A 20,989-nucleotide genomic window follows, 5' to 3' on the forward strand; every position below is an offset into this window, starting at 1 on the left:
TTACCCAAGTGATCTCAGCACGGTATCTGAACACGGTTACCAATTCAATAATGCCTTCTAGTGGAATCCAAGCTAAAGGTGCCTGACGCAATCATGTCGCCATTCTCTCCGTGCAGCAGAGAGAGACCAGCAAAACGCATCTTGGAAAATGGTAGGCCTTTGTGCATTTCTCAGATTAGTGGGGTTCATAAAGACCTCAGTATGCGTGACGTGCCCCTCCAGTAGAGGCTATGTGGTGTATTTCCTGAACCGCCACAATAATATGGCCGCCAGCTCCTTCGCTCCGCAAATGGCTCTTGTGCGGCCTCTCCTAAGTTATAGACGGGATAGGTATAACCTAGGGGATACACCGGTTTCTGGTCTGCTTGATGAATCCCTTTTTTGACACCTGTGCAATGGTGCTAGCGGATATTTATTTATTTATTTTGAAATGCATATAATGCACCCAGCCCGAGGGCACCTAAGCGCTGTCATTGCAGAATGCATATGTGTTGCTGTTGGTAGTTGCGAGACACACTGACTTCATCAGGACATCCCTTTTCGGGTAACAAAGTCAGGGAGGGCAGCTGGGTAGGAGGCCATGCTCTGCAGTTTGAAACATGGTAGAATGCCTTGTCTCCCATTCAGGTTTCAGGTGCCTGTTTTCGGTCAGGCCACAGCTTGATGTTCAGTAAATGGCGCCTCAAATGAATGCTCAAAACAAATGCAGGCTCTAAAACAGTCGGCATGTTTCTGCCTACATACTTCAACCTTTTGATTGCATTTGCAAAGATAATGGCCATCCTGACTGAGGTGATAGGCTTAAGTGAAGTAAGGGCCTTCACCAAGGCCTTAGGGATACTATAGGCCTGGTACCACCTACCCCTGGTCAATAATGCTATTAGCAGCCTGGGCAAAAATCGGGTGTGCTCATTGTGTATTTCTTTTACCTGAAATCAGCTTTGCTCATATTGCACATGCCAATATCCCCTAAAAAACACAAGCCACGATGGGCGATGAAAATACTAAAGGCATGTAATCCCTTTACTGTTTACAACGGCATTTAGCGGGCATCCATCTTGAAGCAGTTTGGCGGCACAGAGTGAAATAGAATAGTCGGGGGCAGGAGCAAAAGGGTGCATGTTTCCTGGGGTTCACAGGCATGCTTTGTGAGCTAAAAAAAGATGGTAGACTACGAGAGAGCCTCTGTTGGCCAAGATGTCAGGGTATAACATGGGCTGCTTGGACAGCATTGTGCCCTTTTTACTGGCCACCTAAATGGCAGCACCTCCCCTGCGGCTGCTAATAACTTATATACTCAATAATACATATTTTATAAAGTATGAATCAAGATATTGTTTCCCATCTTATATTTTGTTACCTGATTACATGGGCTGGTATCACTTAGTAGTTGGCCCAAGAGGTGACTTGTTTACTCTACAATACAGATTGTGCTTTGTTTTGAGTGTGCAACCAAATAAATGGAGGCACTAGTCTAAATATGAAGTACATGTTTGTGGTGGTGTGACACAGCACCTGGGAACAATTACCATGATTTTAAATCACCTTAAGAAAGGGGACTTGGTGGATGGAGAGGACGGCCCACTGCGGAAATTGCTGACTCTTCAATTTTAAGAAAATATAAGATCAGCATTGGTTTTTACGGGAATGGCTGCAGGTTGTCGTCCCCTCGCAAATATTGTCAGCAAAATCATCCATTAAAAAGATAAAATGTGTTTAAATCTATTTCAGGGAAAAAAAAAACTCGCCAAAATCACATGAAACCAGTTTTTATATCTGGTTGTGTAATTGTTATTATTGGTTGGGGCAAGATTTGAAGGAATCCCCACCCTAATTTTACTGTTCAACTTTTTGCAGCTGTGACTGAAACAACAGCTATCCTGGAGAATAACATATTTAAAAAACATTTCTAAGATTGATGACTCATTCTTCTTGCACCAAGAATGCTTGAGCAGTCAGTAAAGCTAACAGAAGCAGGTTGTTTGTTTCGACTACAATGGATAGGCGTGTGGCGTGCGTCGTTACGTGCACATCCTGTTCCTCAAGCGTGCTCTCCGAGTGGGCACTGCCAAGATAATTGCATACACCGATTCATATAGAGGGTACCTTCAAAGATGGAAAATGACAGCAGCTGTGCAAAAAAAAAAAGGGAAGACCTAGTTGAGCACCACCAGCAACAGCTGGCAATTTAAAAAACATCACAAAGGGACCTTTCAGTCTTGCACCACCGCTGCAAGCTTTAAGGGCTGCAAGAGTGAACACGTATTTATTTATTTATTGTGCATTTGTAAGGCGCTTATACATCAAGACATTGGGCCTCATTACGACCCAGGCGGTAAGGGGTTTACGGCGGCGTAAACAGCGCCGACCCTTACCGCCTGAGTACGAGGTCCCTTAGCGCCATGGCGGATTTAACACCTGCTTTTAGCAGGTGTTAAAATCCATGGCGCTAAGGGACCATGGAGTTAATTACGCCACCGTAATTTACGGTGGCGTAATTAACGCCTTCCCCACTCCCATTATGCCCTATGGGGCAAAAATGGGAATGGGGAAGGGTAAATGGGGATTGGGGACTTACCGCCCCCGCCAACCTCGGAATGGGGTGGTAAGTCCGCCAACCACCATGGCGGAATTGCAACCTTAGCGCCATGGACCATGGTGCTAATAGCACCATGGTCCTCCGCCAAGGTCGTAATGAGGGCCATTGTGTTTCAAGGCACCCACGGGGCAAAAGGGAGGGGACATGGGAGCAAAGGAAGGTGCTTTTCTCAGGAGACATCGAACCAAAGTCAGCGTCAGCGGTTTGTTCTCAGAACTAGGGTTCAAAGACAAAGCCCAGCAAAACCAGCAATGACAACCATTAATCCAATGGGGGGGATTGGGGGGATTGCAACCTAAGGTTTTCAGTCTGTCTGAGGGTGAATAAGGAGATGGCTGCAGAGCATAACTCTGGAAAGTCTTAGCAAGAATTCCTGATGTAATGTTCTGAGCACATCTTGAGGTAGACAGGCCCCGCCTCAGAGGCGGACCTCAAGCCATCAGACTGCCATCCTTGTTTTATATTAGCAGCATCCGATTCTGCTCCAAAGAGCAACACATTTGATTCTTTCACCTGTAGGTCCTGGCGCTGCTATCTAAACAAGGTTCTTTTTAACTCTATGACCTCAACTTCTATGAACCCGCTACAATTAAAATGTCCTCCAAATAATTTGGCATGCTTAGGACCCTTTTTCCTAAGATGTATTGTAAGTGTGACACCTCATAGCCTCCTCTTCAGCTCTGCAATTCTGTGCTTTCTCTATATTAAATAAAATGCTTCTGCTGTCCTACGCATTGCTGGCTATGTGACATCAGAGTAGTGAGACCAATATTGAGTTTCTATTGCATGCTCATCTCTTGCTGTTGTCTAACGTGCAGGGTTGTCCAACTCCAGGCCTCGAGGGCCGGAATCCTGACGGGTTTTCAGGATATCCCTCATTAATATTCATGAGGAAAAATGTGCATACTTTTAGAGTCATGTTGTGCACATTAAGCTCAATGTGGGGCATCCTGAAAACCTGGCATGGATCCGGGCCTTGAAGCCTGGAGTTGGAGTGCAGTTCAAACATTGGTCTTCTATCAGTAATTTTCTGCGGGCTGTTCACTGATTATTTCATGATATGCTTTTAGTTCCAGTTCAGAGGAGAGAGGACCTCCTTCCTCTGTCCCAGAGGCCCCTTGCCCTAGTAAATGGTATTTGACCTAGATATCTCTAACTAGGAACTGTTTCCTGATTGGATACAATGAGTGTGTGTTTACAACAGAGAACATTTCATGGTATGCGTCTATATGGCCTCTTTAACAGGGGTCTAATGTACCTGGTTTGTTATAAAATAAACTCTCCTACCATCCATCCTTATGACATTATTCATTACAGCTTCTCTACTCTTTCTTTGGACTGGTTCCTTGAATGATACGTGCCCTAGGTATTCCTTGAAAAGGAAGGAAAATTGGGAGAGAAACTACTTTGAGATGCTATTATTACAAGAGAGGAATGTTGACCTACAGCAATGCAAGAAGCGAGAAGTTGATTGGGTAGAAAAGGTGGCCTCATCACAGAAATGAAGTAGCAAGTCTCTTTACTAAACCATTAAAACCCCAGAGAGAGGGCAACAAAGAATTGAAAGCAAACGATGACGAGTGGAAAGGCTTATTGACTGGAATTAATATGGCTTTCATTCTAGTGCTTTGTTAAGTTTTTAGTTTTTTCCAAACCTTTAAGCATGGAGAAATGTGTATTGCAAATAAATTCAACAACTTTACACTTACATGCATTTTCACAAAGCCATCCCTTTGGACTTTATCAGTGTTCGGCTATCATGTCTGTATGCTCACAGAAAGGGTCCAACAGTATGGATATCATCGATGGCACCCCGATTATGTGTGCAAGATAAGGCGCCATCACAAAAAAACTCCCTAAAAATGAATGTTGAATTAAGTAACTATCGGTTAGTGAATATTGTTCCACACGGTTTAATCAAAGGTACCTTAATCCACATTTCTTTAATTAAAATAACACAACATTGTTGATACCTTTTATTGGACTTGAGTATTATGCTGTAATGTAAAAAAAAAAGCTGGCACTAAAAAATCCCAAAGGGCTTCTTCATCAAATGTTCACAGACAGAAATGAGGGGGGGGCACATTTTAATAGTTTGTTTCAAGGCTGGCATGCATTGAATTTATTTATTTGCATTTTTTAAAGCGCTCATACAGCCCGAGGGCATCAGGGCGCTGTTACAGGAATTGTATGTTTTTTAGTTGTGTAATTATTTTTGTCTTAGTTGCGTATTTATAACGCACTTGACCATCCAGAGGTTACTAAGCGCCGACCCGGGGATCGAACCTGTGTTGCTCCGTGTCGTCTTGCTTCCAAGGCGCGCACGTTGCCGCTGAGCCATCCTCCCGAGACGATGCAGTGATCTCTGCATCTTACTGAGAGCTGGACATCTTCAACACTGAACAGGTAGCTTGCAGACAAACTGTTATAAATGCATATGGTTTAAAGAGACACTTGCCCTTTCAAGCAATCAAGTGATCCCACACATCTGTAAAGGATGTTTTTAAAAACTGGAGGCCAGGCGAACTTGAAATATTTATGTTTCTGTTCATGGTAAAACATGTTTTAAATGCAGGGTTTAAGAAGGCAGATGAAGCAGATTTCACGGGCTTTAACTTTACCAGTACATGTGCATTAACGTAGTGGTTGTAGGAGTTTATTATTATTATAATTACCATTACTACTACAGTATGTATTGACTGCAGACCTAGCTCCAGGAAGCAGGAGAGCGCTTTACAATCATAGGGTCAAGAATAAGGTTAGGGAGCAGAGAAACAAGGGAGTGGGGATCTAACAGCAGGGGAGGGAGGGCAATAGTCAGCAATGGATCTACAGGTAACCGGGGGGGAACAGTGGGGATCGGATCACCCAGTCGCAGCTATGGTGGGAATTGGACGGTGTATGGACCTAGTTGTTAGGGAGGAGCCATTCCTTGAAAAAGAAGGTCTTGAGCGTCCTTCCTGAACTGTGGAAGTGAGGGGGCGAGTTGGATGTTGATGGGGAGGAGGTTCCGGATTCTTGGGGTGCAGACAGAGAAGGACTGTCTTCTGGTTCTTTCCTTCCAGCAGCAGCGGAGTTCAAGCCGGCACATGTCCTTTTTTTCTCGTGGATCGTAGTCCTCCAGAGATGCAGAGTTTCTCAGTGAGGTAGCTTGGGGACGTCTGGGGGACAGCCTTGTAAACAATTCAGTGGGATTTAAAGGTGATTCGGTCTTGCAGCAGGAGCCAGTGCAGTTTGATGAGGGTTGGGCTGATAATTAATCACAATAATTATAGCTAATAATTTACTGAAAGTACTTTACAGTGCTAAGCATAGCGGATGGTCGTTTCTTAGGTATGTGCAAACCCTGTGTACAATTACTAACACCGACATGAAATGGTGGGGTACATTACCAGTGTCCTCATGGTATGTCGGCCTATGAGCTCCACTTCAAAGTTCACCATAGTGTAACATGAAACCGACATCTCTATTCAAACTTCTGTTCTTTAGGACATGCGTCTTCAAATACTTGAATTCCCATGTTCATAGCTGTCTTGTATTTGGGAGCACTCCCTTCAATACCAAAACTGACCGGACCTTTACTGTATGTCTAACTTGAGTGACGTGATGTCCTACCGGTGATCGGTTTCATGGTTTGAGATGGTATGTCTGTGTGGGTTCATTCTTTCGTGCAGTTCTCGGCAGGTTTTACCTGCATACTTTCCAAGCAGACACTACTTGCATTTGGAAAGGTATGCAATGTTGGATGATTTGCAGTTGTAAGTCCCTTGAATCTGTTTCAATCAGTTCTTTGGGGTTCTTTTAGCAGATTCAGTGCAGATGTGTTGGCAGGTTTTGCATCTCCTCGTATTACATAGGTGCATCTCAGATCTCATTTGTTAGCAAGCACTGGTCACAGACTGCAATATATTCTTGGGTTGCTCATATGGTTGTTTGGCCCTGTTGAATATTGGTTGTAGGTCCTTAACAATTCTGTTAAATTGTCCAATTGTCTTATGACTGGCCGATACGTGACATATAGGAGTACTCGTTCAGTAGTCCGGCTTTCTGTGTATTGTAGCAGGTTCCCACTTGGAACTTTCAATGCATGATCAGACTCCCTGTCAATATGTCTGGCTTAGTGACCTTTTTTGAGAAGAAAGTGCTTGTCCATTGTCCTCATTTTGGACCATATGCATTGGTACCGGATTGCCTGGGTAGGTACTTCTTCCTCTCTGTCAGTTTCTTGGAAATAACTGTTTCATTCCCGCAGAGAAAGCGGTGCCCAGAAAATGTATTCTTGGCCCAGAATAGTGCCTGGTGAATTTCATGTGGTGGCGGTAGCTGTTGATTGATTCATGGAATTGTTTGTTTGAGAATCTTCATCCTCTGTCCAAATCATAAAAATGCTGTACATGTATGTCACAAGTAGGTGAGTGGTTTCTGATATTGTAGTTGAGGTCTGCCATGAACAGGTTCACATATTGAGGTGCCATTTTCAGGCCTATCTCTATTCCACTACATTGTAGGGAGTGGTGTCAACTAAAACAAATTTTGTTGTGTGTGAGTATGAATCTTGTGATGCCCGTGATGGCTTTGATTGAGGTTTCTTTTTCTTGCTGGTCATTTTCTTCAGGAATCATTGTCAGGCAGATATTCCATCTACATGCTGAAGTTTATATCCAACTCTATTGAATCATCATCAAATTCTGTGATTTTTTTTAAAGTAAACTAACGCAGCAACAAACATTGCCATACTGTTACATGGCATATTATTCTGGCTAGCTATGATAAAGTAAGCATGATAAGTGTTGTTAAGTGGCTAGATTGGCATTTTGGATCAGCCAGTCTATTACTTACTGTGGTCTGGCATGTTTTACTATGCATCAAGGGTAAAGCAAACATAAGTGTTATTAGGTGCCTAAACTGGCCTACATTGTGAAGCTAGTTTGGAAATGTTTTCTTATTGTGAGATGGTATTGTTAATGGCAAAGCCAACAGGAATATGTTCTTAATTGGCGATACTGCCATATATTGGTAGAGTCAGAGTGGACATGTTATCGTACCGGATTGCCTGGGTAGGTACTTCTTCCTCTCTGTCAGTTTCTTGGAAATAACTGTTTCATTCCCGCAGAGAAAGCGGTGCCCAGAAAATGTATTCTTGGCCCAGAATAGTGCCTGGTGAATTTCATGTGGTGGCGGTAGCTGTTGATTGATTCATGGAATTGTTTGTTTGAGAATCTTCATCCTCTGTCCAAATCATAAAAATGCTGTACATGTATGTCACAAGTAGGTGAGTGGTTTCTGATATTGTAGTTGAGGTCTGCCATGAACAGGTTCACATATTGAGGTGCCATTTTCAGGCCTATCTCCATTCCACTACATTGTAGGGAGTGGTGTCAACTAAAACAAATTTTGTTGTGTGTGAGTATGAATCTTGTGATGCCCGTGATGGCTTTGATTGAGGTTTCTTTTTCTTGCTGGTCATTTTCTTCAGGAATCATTGTCAGGCAGATATTCCATCTACATGCTGAAGTTTATATCCAACTCTATCGAATCATCATCAAATTCTGTGATTTTTTTTAAAGTAAACTAACGCAGCAACAAACATTGCCATACTGTTACATGGCATATTATTCTGGCTAGCTATGATAAAGTAAGCATGATAAGTGTTGTTAAGTGGCTAGATTGGCATTTTGGATCAGCCAGTCTATTACTTACTGTGGTCTGGCATGTTTTACTATGCATCAAGGGTAAAGCAAACATAAGTGTTATTAGGTGCCTAAACTGGCCTACATTGTGAAGCTAGTTTGGAAATGTTTTCTTATTGTGAGATGGTATTGTTAATGGCAAAGCCAACAGGAATATGTTCTTAATTGGCGATACTGCCATATATTGGTAGAGTCAGAGTGGACATGTTATCTTATAGTATCATTGCTGGCATTATGCTTCAAGCAAACATGAGCATGTTTTTGTATGGAAATGCGCCCATATATTGGTCTAGCGAGAATAGAAATGTATTGGCACAGCCAGCATGACATGTTTTCATACTGGCACATATCGTGGGCAAAGGCATCATGAAAATGATTTGGGAGATGCTCCTGTGCACTGTTGGTGACGTATATATATTGGATTTTGGGAAAGGAGTTACCCTACAAAACCGATTGCAAATTGTCTGAGTTGTACATAATTTTACACAGAAAGCGTGCTGTATAATGCACCACGTTAACACATTATTACAAAAAAGTCCTTGAGTGGAGAACCCTGTCAAACCACCCGTGATTGGCTCTGGCTCCCTCACTACGTTCGGTTGCTGCGCCATATTTCCGGGACATATTTACGGCACTCCAATTATAAAATTCACCAGCCGCCACTGAGCAAAACAGTCATCGTACTCTGAAAATGTTTTTATTTGTAATGATCTTGCAGTCAAGTTTAGGCAATGAGGGTGACAGTGGACTCCCTGCTTAGATTGATGCCTGGACAGGAGTTGTAACAACATGCCCGACTTCCTAAGTAAACATCTGTGTGGGGTACGGGTAGTTTGAATGGGGTCCTACCCGTAAAGACATTCTTTCACTGAAAGTCGGTTTCGTGGAGAGACATTTAATTACATATTTTAATATTCAGCTAAACTGCCATTTTACGTTGTAGACTTTAAATCAAGACATATCATCACGCAAGTTCAAGCAACCCAAAAATGAATTCCCAGTAGAACAGTTTTATTATTACAAAGTAGAACATGTCGTAAGAGCATGCGCTCACAATGTCATTATTAAAGGCTTTCTCCGTTCCCCAGAGGCACTATGGGACATTTCATTTTGCAATTCTACGCTGAGCGGAGCGTGATATTTCATATTTTGACTTTTCATTTCCCATTTTTTTGTGACTGTACAATTTGTCTTGCAGCCATAGAAGGACTCACATTTGTACAACTCGGGGAAATGTCTTCCCAGTGACTTTGACTTGCCCCGCCTCACATCTTCTTAACAATTGCAGACTAACAGAAGTGTTACACGGACGTTGTGATTAACACTGCATGAGTCCACGCTTCTATATCTGCTTCCCATTTATTCCAGGTCATGAAAAGGATTGTAGGTCCAGCTTCAGTATGCTCCTCTTCTTCTTAAAGGTTATTAATGCACTGAGAGCACCAACATATCATTAATAGAAATATTCAAGCCAACACTTCTCAATTACTGGCCTTTCATTGCTTATATCATTAGAGGCGGGACAGGCCTTACTCCAGAGTTGTGTAACCATTGGCTCGCCAGGTGTTTTGGACTACAAATCCCATGATCCCTGACATTTGCGCATACTGGTCAAGGCTGATGGGATCTGTAGTCCAAAGCGCCTCAAGAGCCAAAGGATGCAGGACCCTGCCATATGTGAATCAGTCTTAATCCCGTACTGCATTGGGTTCACAACACACTTACCTGCTAGTTACTTCCCAAAGACGAGTGGGCCGGAGCTTCCACACTTCTCACACTTCCATTGACTCACTGAGAAAACACTAACACATAATGGATGGAAATGTTACAGCCAATGGGTTATAACCAATGGGATTTCTTTGTTTGCTTCCTTTGAGGGGGTGTGGTCTAGCAATTGGTGTTTATTTTAGTTATTAGTTCATTCGTACTAACTGATATCACTGATGTCTCAGGAATCACGTGGTAAGGTGTGCTGTCCAATGCTGGTTGTCCTGGCTTGGCAGGATATGTTATGCTCTTTTTAAATAATGAACACCTTTTCAAATAAATTCTTCTTACAATAGGCTAGAAAAATAACCGGGTAATCTCTCTGTCTTGTGTTGATCCGTTAAATGTCTCACGTCTTAGTGTTGCACCCTGATGCCTGCGGGCGGCGGTGCGGTATAAGTGAATAGATCAAAATAAATACATACATGCTGTGGGGTTTCAAGAGGGAAGGTGCGTGGTCTTGCGCTTCCCCGTTTGCAGCCATGACCCATTTGATACGGGTAGTGATGTGCCTTTCACTGGTGCGCTCAGCCCCCCCAGGGAGCCAGTGGTGATAAAAGACGGGGCCTTCGAAGTCGTCATGGGTGCGCGCTTATACTTTCGATAGGGTGCAAACATCTCTATGCTGTTTCCAATATTGCTACATGAGCCGATCTTCTGAATATGAATCCTGCTATGGCTTTAGGGGGCGTGAAAAGTTGAGCAGCTTTTCCTTATCAGACTCCTAGCGTAACGCCTCTGATCAGTGGGTGCCTGTCAGCTTCCTCCCTGGAATCCTGGAGGCCCCCGTCACTCGTCACCATTGAGAGGAAGGACAATCCAGGGTAATCTCATTGTGTGGCAGGTCTCCGACCTGGTCTAGCGTCGCGGAGTGCACGAGAAGTCAACTCTAATGCTCAACATTGCGATTGAAGGGCAGGTTTAGAAGCTGTTGAATGTTCTATCAAAGAATCTTCTAGTAGATTTCTCTGAGCCACCTTTCCACCCATAGAATGTTGCTTTTCGCCAAGCCAGCCTTGTGCATTTGTGATCGCTGCGTTCCTAAGGAGAACCATGCACCCACCTCCTTGACCATTACATATGTAACGGATAATCTAGTAGCTTGATGGCTTTGGTGAAGATTGGTCGCTGTTTGGAGCAAAGGGGAGTCCTTCTGTGGTGGCTAAGTAAGGGTCTTCTTTAGCAAGACCCCGCCAATTGTAAGGACTTTTCAATGCACAACAAACAAGTGAAACCCTCTTCAGAGAGCGGTCCATTCACTTTGAATACTCAAGGAAAATCCAGCTCTGGTATAGACAACGCACTGCAGTGAGGGGAAGACCGAGACCCCGGCAACTAGACACGATCTGCAGCAGATGTTGGGAGAAATACAAAGAAGAAGAGCCAAGAAAGCATAGCTAAGTTGCCCGTCAAAATTTCAGCTCTGAACAAACAGGTTGTGTATCAAAGATGTGGAGTACCAGACCCGTGAACAGGCCAAGAATGATTGTAACTGTTGATTCAGGTTCAGGTTCTAGCGCAGTGCATATGCATTCGGCTAAAACAAGAATAGTCTGAAAGTAGACCAAGGCACAATAGCACTGGTCCTTGCCATTTCCGGAAACTACTTTTTCTTTATTGGTTGCTGTCAGTTGGCCCTGGTCCTGGGCAGCTAGACCCTAAGAGCTGTGGGGGGTTCTTTTCTAAAATGGGGGCACGTGTGTTTTAGGAGAGGTTGGTAGATTTGGCTTTTGGGATCAAGCGTAGGCCAGGATAGATTGAGTTGGAACGTTTTAATGAATGCACCTTGCAAGATCACTAGAATGTATTATGACTTTCTATGTTACTTATACTCGTTCTATGCTTTTCTGTCTACTCTTTCTTCCCTGCCTGCACGCATGCTGTCAGGAGAGTTCCGAGTGTGCTTGTGTGCTTGCGCCTGTGTGGTGTGTCTGAGACATGCTGAGAGGTCTACATATACATAAACAACAAAAAAGGAACCTACCAAATGGGATCAGTATGAAACTTTTAAAAAAACTTGAAATGAATCCATCAAATACCATACAGCAGAAATAATGTGATGTCGTGTTAGACATACAGATGCTACACGACAAGATGTGTTACAAACCACTGTGCATTTGAATGCCAATAAAGTATCTGACAAATGTAAAACTGGAGAGCCATGAATACATCATTTTACATCATTCCATCTGTTAACATTGTTTAATGTAATCTTTTTGCAAGCATGTACAGTTTGAGAATAAGGACTGGAGTAACTGGGTTTGAAAGATGGAATGTTGTAAAATGATGTAGTAATTGGGCCATAAGCACCTGTTCCACGGGTTGGAATGGGTGGTAACGGCCCAGGGCCCAAGTTAATAGGCCTGAACATATCAAGGGCCTTTAACAAAGGCTCACAGTGCTGTTACCACACGTTCCAGCCCGTGGAACTGGTGGTTATGACTATGAGCAGCCGGGCGTCCACTCTGGAAACCCTCGGTGGTAAGAGCAAAGTATTTTATTTCAATGATAGGGACCCCGTCAAAATACTCACTCAAGATGGCCACAATGGACCAGAAAGTGGGGCTCCATACAGAGCCCTTCTTCTATTTCCATGGTGGCCAGCAGGGTCAACAGAGTGGAAGCAGCAGCAGCGGCGGTGGCCGCCATCGCAGAAATCAGGTAAGTGGGTTTGGGGGGCATTGAAAATATGAAGGCACGGGAGAGTGGGAGGAAGATGGTGGGGCAGGGGAAGCAGCTACCATGTTGTTTGGAATGCAGGTTTGGATTGGTAGATTCAGCCCGGGATCGAAGCAACCAGATTGGATGCTCCCACGCCCCTGGTGCTAATGGTAAATAGTAAATAGTTAAGTTTCACATTGATCACAAGTGGTAGGTTTTTTTCCTTTTGGTTATGCATATGCCCATCTACCACTGATTGGGCTACCTAATAGTTTCTGTAGAGTGTCTACATATGACACTCGGAGAGGGGCTGGGTGAGTAAGAGAGTGTGTCGATGGAGATCCTATACCTTCCTATACTATTAATGAACTGCTGGGACCCATACTACGCCAGCACCTGTAACTGACGAATAAAGACACTCCTCTCCCCGTGGCTCTTGGCAAACCTAGACAGCCTACCTGACCGCGCATTCTTGCTAACGCTGCGTTCAGGGCTAAACGGCTGGCTCTTAAATGGTTACCCTGAACGTACAGGGACTTAAACGCAAGCTGGTGTTGAGCAGTTTGCAACTTTAAGAGACTCATATGTATCTAGCAGCAAGAAGATGGTGGTGCTGCCGCCATTTTGGTAGCTAAGGGAACCAAGCTGGCAGCCCTTGAAGACCCGTATGCAAGAAAAATTTCCTGAGAAGGATTGCTATTTGGGCATCTTGTAACAATAGTTTGTTTGTATGGTCCCAATGAAAGTCAAGACTCGTTTTTGCCTGAATTTGTCCTAAAGTCACTGCTGTTGGGCAAGGGGATTTGTTAATTGGTGGGGATTTTCATTTGATTCCTGTTCGCACAGTGGATACATCTCTTGCCGGTATCAGCACATATGTGTATTATCAGATCAGCACCTGTTCGTAGGGTGTCTTGCAAACTAAACGTTTCGGTCTGTGGGATCTGCTCATTCAAGAAATACCCTTCAACATGTAAAGAACACTCTTCCCCAAAGGTTGAATTGGAAAACCTGTAGAATGGAATGAAAGCAATAGGAAGCGGTGAATATGTTTGCGGGAAGCCCAGTACATTAAGTCTAGGGAGGCTTATAGGTGCCGTCTGGAATGGAGGCCCAGAAAGAGGCTTGCTAAAATCACTCAGTAATTTGAAAATCACCATGTTCGAATCAGAAGAGCAAGCAGCGGCCAGCCTGTGGGAACACTATCTTCTGTACACTACCAATACTCACGTGAAGTGCCAAAGATTATGCCCTTAAACACAACGAAAAGACCCACACCATGCATGTGGATTTCTTTTTGAGGGAGACTTTAGAACTACTTGCATCAAAGCCATATGGGGCAAGAAACACAGTGCCAACATGTACTGGCCATCACCAAGATGAATACGATGAAGCCTCAGCCCCCTAGCAACCTAGGCTTCGAGAAATGTCGTCCTACTTTCTGTGGGTGGATCTTACTGGGGTTGGCCTTGGCATCCAATCTGCCAACCATAGGTTCCTCTTGTTATGCCACTCACTGATGGAACATGAAAGGCTGAGAAGAAGATGAGTTGCTGCCAAACTGAGTAGGAAACTGTGAACCGTAGGATGCGTGGTAGTGTGGTATGGTTAACGTAACCCAAAGTCAACCTGAGGTTGGATACGTGGGTTCTGCAAGGACGAGCCCTGATATCATGTAGGAGAAACCTGCAGCTGTTCCTGGTTCCCGAAACTGTTAAGGCTTGGACTGGACAGCCAACATCAAGGAATAAGCGCACCGTGATAGTGGCCTGAGAGAGGAATCTGCAGGATGAAATGTCTCTTTATAGAACCCGTGTGGCTTGCCCGCGTAGATGCACTGCAGTTCCCATACTCATCCTGTCGCTGTACGGCGGAGCGGGGCAGCATTGCCATGCCTATTGTTGCAGCCTGGGCGGCTCTTCATTACCTGTGTAATCTGCATGTATCTTCCAGAACGTGATTTCAGCACCACCGCCACCATGTTTCTTTTTTTTAATATATTTTATTTATAAGAATTTCAATTATAAAGTCTTCCACAAGAAAAAACATATACATATGCAATAGATATACACATCAAAATCTAGTACTCCGCCGTTCTTAATAAATGGTATGAATCGCATCTATAACAATCACCATTTCTCCTTCGATTCATCTGGGTCAACATGGTTTGGTGGCACCCTCATGGAGGGTCCCTAAGGCGGGGCTTGCGGGGGAGCAGTTTGGCCCTCACTCCCTCCCTGGAAGTGGAGGCTACTGTTCTGTGTGTTCATATGCCCGTTCCCTTGCTTTTACCGTTGCACACGTCTACTCTGCCGCGCCATGATACTATGTAGAATCAGGGCCTGATTTGCAAAGCGTTTTTCAATGGGATTTTCCATTCGGTCACTGGCTCGCCTAGCTACAATTTGCTTCAAAATCTGGACATTTCCAGTGGTTCCTGGACTTCCAGAAGTAGCCTAGCCCCCTTGCCCCCTTCTTTCACACCCAGTGTTTACCAAGCTACGTGCTGGGCCAGGTTAATGCGTCAGAGCAGCTGTTATCAATTTTCTGAAATTTCATTTCAGGCTCCCGCCTTTTCCAAGAAAAGCTTCCCTCTGTTCGTTGTGGAGTTTAGGATTCTGGGCCTGGGTGGATGGACGTTTTTTGCAGTCCATTTTGTGGGATGTTATTTCTTTAGGGCAGTGAACCGTTCGGGAGAGGTGTCCAATTTGTTCTGTTTTGCACTCGCCCTGCACGTGCGACAGGCCCGCTTTTCACCTTTCGCTTCAGGTTCGGTTTGGCTCACGAGATTGTTTTTGGCGATGTCGACATTTATTTTATGACCTGTGGCTGGGGCGTGTTATTTTAGCCAGGCCTGGTTCCGCCACCCCTAATGCATTCCACATGCTGCCTTGCGCTCGTATGATTTCTGAGTGCTTTTTAAGCTTCGAATGAGAGACGCTTTTTCCACACATAGGAAGACGTTTGAGTATTCCAGTGCAGCCTTTGCAAGCAATGGAAAGTGGGAATACATAGCTCCAGGAACCAACTTTATAGAATGGAGCTGCCAGTCATGTGCTGCTCACAAAGGATTTCTTAAACTGAAAATGCATTTGTGGCCTCAAAAATTCGCAAAATGCAGTAGCACAAATTATAGGTGTCTCGGGAGGATAGCTCAGGGGCAACGTGCTGACTCTGGAAGCCAGACTACACGGAGCACCACAGGTTCGATTCCCCAGGTCTGGCCTTAGAAACCTCTGGGTATTGAGCGCGTTATAAATAACCAATTACAAATACAGGTGTTTTTCGGAAATGAGAACATGGTTGTTTGTAGCCTGTCACAGTAGAAAGTAAGTACGTTGGCTAAGATCCGTGGACATACACGCTTATGCCCAATGGGCGTGTGTGTGGAGATGTGGCAACGGCCTTGCAACGTGAACTAGGGCCAGACGTATCCAGATGAAAGGCGCAACCAAATGCATCGAAAGAAATATGTAACCTAATATAGGGGCAATTTTCGCCTGTTCCCACCTGGCACAAATCATATTAAGAACAGCTAAAAGTCTACATCGACAAGGTGGGCGTTTTTTTAACATTGCTGCCTAAAATCTGTTCACTCCCCAAAGGTTTGGCACCACTTTCAATGAAAAATGTTCATTTTATTTTGTTCAGTTCTCACTTGAAGGGTCTTGCGCCTGTTTTTCTTTTGTTTGTGTGTGTGTGTGTGTGTGTCTGTGTGCAGATGCAATGTGCAGTAGGCCCACATGGCCTGTGCTGCATGTGTGATGCTTAGTAAATCAGCATGCTTGTGACATGTGTAGGTGGCCGGAGTAGCACTTTGCACGAGAAATTGGAATTCTTTGTGAATCTGACCCAAGCACAGAGCATATACACCTGCCATTTCTGCCTTACCAGGCTGCACCTCTCATATTTCCCAAGGAATATCTCCACTGGGCAGAGCTTGGGATGTATCCCATGCATTTATTTTATATTCTATTGCATATTTATGTGGTGCCTATAGACAATGTGTTTCCAGGCACCACAAGACATAAAAGTCAGGGGTTTGGAGGGCAAGGGGAAGCAAAAACAATAATGGTCCTACTAAGTCTTGTGACATTCGGATCATGCAAGTGCAGCAGAAGAAACGCAGGGAGGAGAGATAGGGGGAGGGGCAGGGTGGCCCAGGGATGGGCAACTACAAAGGGGCTCCTACGGGGCAAGTGCTGTGGGAAGCCCAGGAGGGCAAGTGCTATTGGGAGTCCTGACGGCAAGTGCCATGGGATGAGGAGAAAACCCGCTAGTGCAGGGGAGGCAGCGTGGACCAGACTCAGGTGGGGGTGCCAACCATACAGGCTGCTAGGGTAGGGAGCCAGGAGAGGAAGTGCTTGAGATAGTGATCTACCCCCACTCTCTGCTTGAAGAAACGATGGATCTGCAGAGAGTTGGAGCTCGCGGACCAGAGTGCTCTACCCGGGAGGTATTTATGGGGGCAGAGTTGGATGTAGCAACGTCCAAATCCCCAGAAAGCCTTGTGAATGATACAGAGGGTCTTAATTTGATCCTTGCAGTCCCCGGTAGCTAGTGGAGAGAAATGAGTGCTGGAGAGATGCTGTCTCTGGACTTGAGGCCAAGCATAAATCCTATTCTGGATGAGTTGGAGAGGGCGAAGAGAGGAAAGAGGAAGATTGAGGAAGAGGATGTTGAAGGGTATCAGGACTTTCCATCTAAAAATTATTCATCGAATACCTTTCCATCGAAAATATTAATTGAATTGCCTTTCCATCGAAAAGCATATTCATTGCTTAATTTTCAATGGTTAATTTCGATGGATAATTAGGGTTAGGGGTAGGGTTAGATTAGGGGCTAGGGTTAGATTTAGGGGTAGATTAAGGGTTAGATTAGGGTTCGGGTTAGGGGTTGGGGTTGGGGCTAGGTTTAGATTTAGGGTTAGATTTAGGGTTACATTAAGGGTTAGATTAAGGATTAGGGTTGGTATAGAGTTTGGGTTAGGGCTAAGGTTAGGTTTAGGGTTAGGGTTAGTGTTGGAGTTAGGGTTGGGTTATGGTTAAGGGGGTGTGTGGGGGTTAAGGGGTTGGGGGTTAACCCCCCCCCAATATACAATAAAAATTAAAACGTTACAAGGAACTGGCCAGTCCCGAAATGTCAGCACTGGACAGCTCCATGTAATGTTTTGACGTTACAAAAAAGGCATCGAAATGCAATTTTTTACATTTTAAAGTGCATATCCATCTTAACTTGGCATTCGATGGATTTCCTTCAATGGATTTGCATTTTGATGCATTTCCATCGATGGAAAGACCATAAACCCTGTTGAAGTAGACCAGCCTAGAGAGTACCAGAACTCTGGAGACATTGAGCTTCTGGGGGAAGGTGAGGAAGGGGAGAATGCCTCTGAGGAGGTGGAGCTCAAAGTTGTACATCTTGGCAAGGGCCGTTATGTGTGTGATTGGAGAAGGAGAGGGAAGAGTCAAAGATGACACCAAGTTTTTTTGTCTGACAAGAGGGTAACGGGGGACCCAAGGAGGGTGGCCAGAGAGTTGGAGGGAAAGAGGGAGCAGGCATCACAATCAGAAGGATATCAGTCTTACTGGCATTAAAGCAGAGATCATTGGCCAATGAATAGCAGTCAGGCAGTCAGGTATGAGAGAGGAAGTAGGCAAGGAAGTGGAGGGAAGCTTGAAGGAGAGCTGTGTTGTCATCAGCATAGCACTGGAAGTGAGGGGGAGATGGTAGAGATCTCTGGGCCAAAGGGGCAAGGTAGATGTTGAAAGGCCACAGTGATAGGATATAGCCCTGAGGGATGCCACAGGTAGAGAGAGAGGTGGAGGAGAGGAAAGTTAGCTCAGGGGCAACGTGCTTGGAAGCAAGACGACATGGAGCACCACAGGTTAGATCCTCAGGTCTGCGCTTAGAAACCTCTGGGTATTAAGCACGTCATAAATAACCTATAATATCATATCAAGGGCCCAGTTGCACCTGGGAAAGTCAGTTAGATAGGAAGGAGGTCAGCTAAGCCAGTGCCCGCTCTGTGATGCCGAGTGTATCACGGAGACGATTTATGAGCGTGGCATGATTAACCATGTCAAAGGCTTTGGTAGGGCCACTCCTGACATACGTGACCCAGCATGACAACACCTCACTGGGCCCTGCCGACCCGCTCACAGACGCACCTCCTCTCTCCTTCCATTCCTTTTCTGTCCAGTCCTTGCATCTTCCCTTAAGCTACTGAGACCAGTCCAGTACATCTTGGCCCACAGGGGGTGACCTGTTAGTTGTTCTGAGCATCCTTATCATTCCAAGTGTCCCCTGGAAAAGGCACATTGGTACAAACCTGGCAAGTCTAAGTAAAATATTGTATGCACTACACCTACACATGTGTACATTAAATAAACTATGTTTAAAAAATAACTTGTCACCTTTTCTTTGTCTCCTCTCTCTTACAGGCGACAATGTAGTTAATGTACCCCATTTTAACTGGCCCCCAATTGGGGCAGGAGTAACAAATGACACATCGATAGCTATATGTGATAAGGATATTGTGTAGCTGGACTATTTTCTGAACAGAAGTTCACATTCCAAAAAGCTGCAGTGCATCAGAGTTTTATCGGATGTTTGGCATACGTGTTGACGCTCCCATCAACTGCTTTTGAATCATGACTGATCTTTGCAATATTTAGCAAACAAATACTGAGCGGCCTGCTAAAAATATGGTTTTGAAAGCATACGCCCAAATTCATCCAGACAGGCTGTGTCATGTTACTTTTCAACCTCTTGGTTCAATTCAGGCCTTCCCTTGTGTCTTCAACACCTCCCTTAGGAAGTCCTAAACTCTGAGCCTGTATAGCCTAAAGTTGTAGAGGAATTGCTTTTTCTAGAACTGCATGGGACACAAGGCAAGGACATACATTATTAGTAGGGGTTCGCTTGGCTTTCAAGGTTCTCTCTGACCTGGATTTAAAAGTAAGCCTCAGTGTTTGGCCCACAAGCCGGCCCCCATCCACAGTTTACCTTGATTGGGAAATATGAGACTTTTGAGATAGATAGAGTCCAGTCTTGCTCAATGAGCTTTAGGTTGCACAGTGTGGACTTGTTGTGAATTGTACATCTATTTAAGCCTATACTGGAGTGATCCGGTGTGATTAACACCCGAGACTAGAGATGTGATAAGGAAAGTAAGAAGACAGACTGATGGGGGATATTAGGTAGTAACTGGTGCCGATGCTGGGCAAAAGAGATGAGTGTTCAGAGTCCCCACTATTTCCCGAAAACTGCCTGAAGGAGCGCGGGGGAAGTGCAAGAGGCTTCGAGAGGGATGAGGAACCGTGTAAACTCAAAGATAACATAGTGAGTGGCAATCTGTTGTGGGCAGCAGGCATTCATTAAATGTTCTGTTGGTAAGAGAGCATACACTGTGAAAGAGCATCAAGGTGTACCTTGTTGTACAAGACTGTGATTGATGGACACCCGACAGTAATTGAATTCTTCCCACCTGATAGGAGGAATGCATGTTGGAAGTATGTCATTCTTTTCTTTAGTTGTTTTGGACTTTTATTCTACTTTTTACTTATTTTTTTGGAGGTTTTTGTTAAAATTCTTATGTTATTTTGTTGTTCAGCTTCTAATTAATGTAATAATATTTTTGTTGGAGTTGTTAGAAGGGACAGAGCACTGAACTCAATGGTGTGCTTTGTCAACAATCACTGGAAGAAGCTAGGTTGATCTGGTCAGTCCATTCCAATCCAAGTATGTTGGCGAACTGCATAGCTCTACACTCTTCGGAGCTTGCATAAGGGTTAGCCACAAACAGACGTCCACCCATCAAGTCATCCCACACCCATACACCATGAAATATTTGGCACTTAAGTGGTTAATTTTGCTTTCACCCATTACAACGCTTGCAATCATATTTTCCACCTTTTGATGACCTGCAATTGGTTCATAGTTGGGTGTGCACAATGCCATGAATGTTTGGCCTACAAAGACACCGGCACACAAATAGGCTTCTGTGTAATACAGAGATCTTCTCAAGGGCTGACATACATCAGGGGAAGTCATGCCCTGGTCTGTCTAGCAGGACCCCTTTGAGATGTCTCAAAATACATCAGTCCAATATTTGTTCAGCTTTGGGCATGCTGGGACCATGTAAACGGAGAACCCTTCCTCAGTCAAGCGTTCATTACAATATTTACTTTTCGATTTCTGTAACCTTTTCTGTAGTAAAGATGAATAATACAGTTGGTACATTGTATAGGGCTAAAATGAACATTTGCAG

The 20,989-nt window shown here is 44.4% G+C and overlaps 1 protein-coding gene across 2 annotated transcripts in view; it reads left to right on the forward strand.

Annotated features, from left to right (window-relative positions):
- Positions 1 to 20,989, forward strand: part of ABTB3 (ankyrin repeat and BTB domain containing 3) — an 849,439-nt gene that overhangs the window by 432,049 nt on the left and 396,401 nt on the right. The gene's annotated exons all lie outside the window — the stretch shown is intronic.

The sequence above is a fragment of the Ambystoma mexicanum genome, chromosome 12, assembly GCF_040938575.1.
Source record: "Ambystoma mexicanum isolate Mex_15411 chromosome 12, UKY_AmexF1_1, whole genome shotgun sequence".
Taxonomy (NCBI): domain Eukaryota; kingdom Metazoa; phylum Chordata; class Amphibia; order Caudata; family Ambystomatidae; genus Ambystoma; species Ambystoma mexicanum.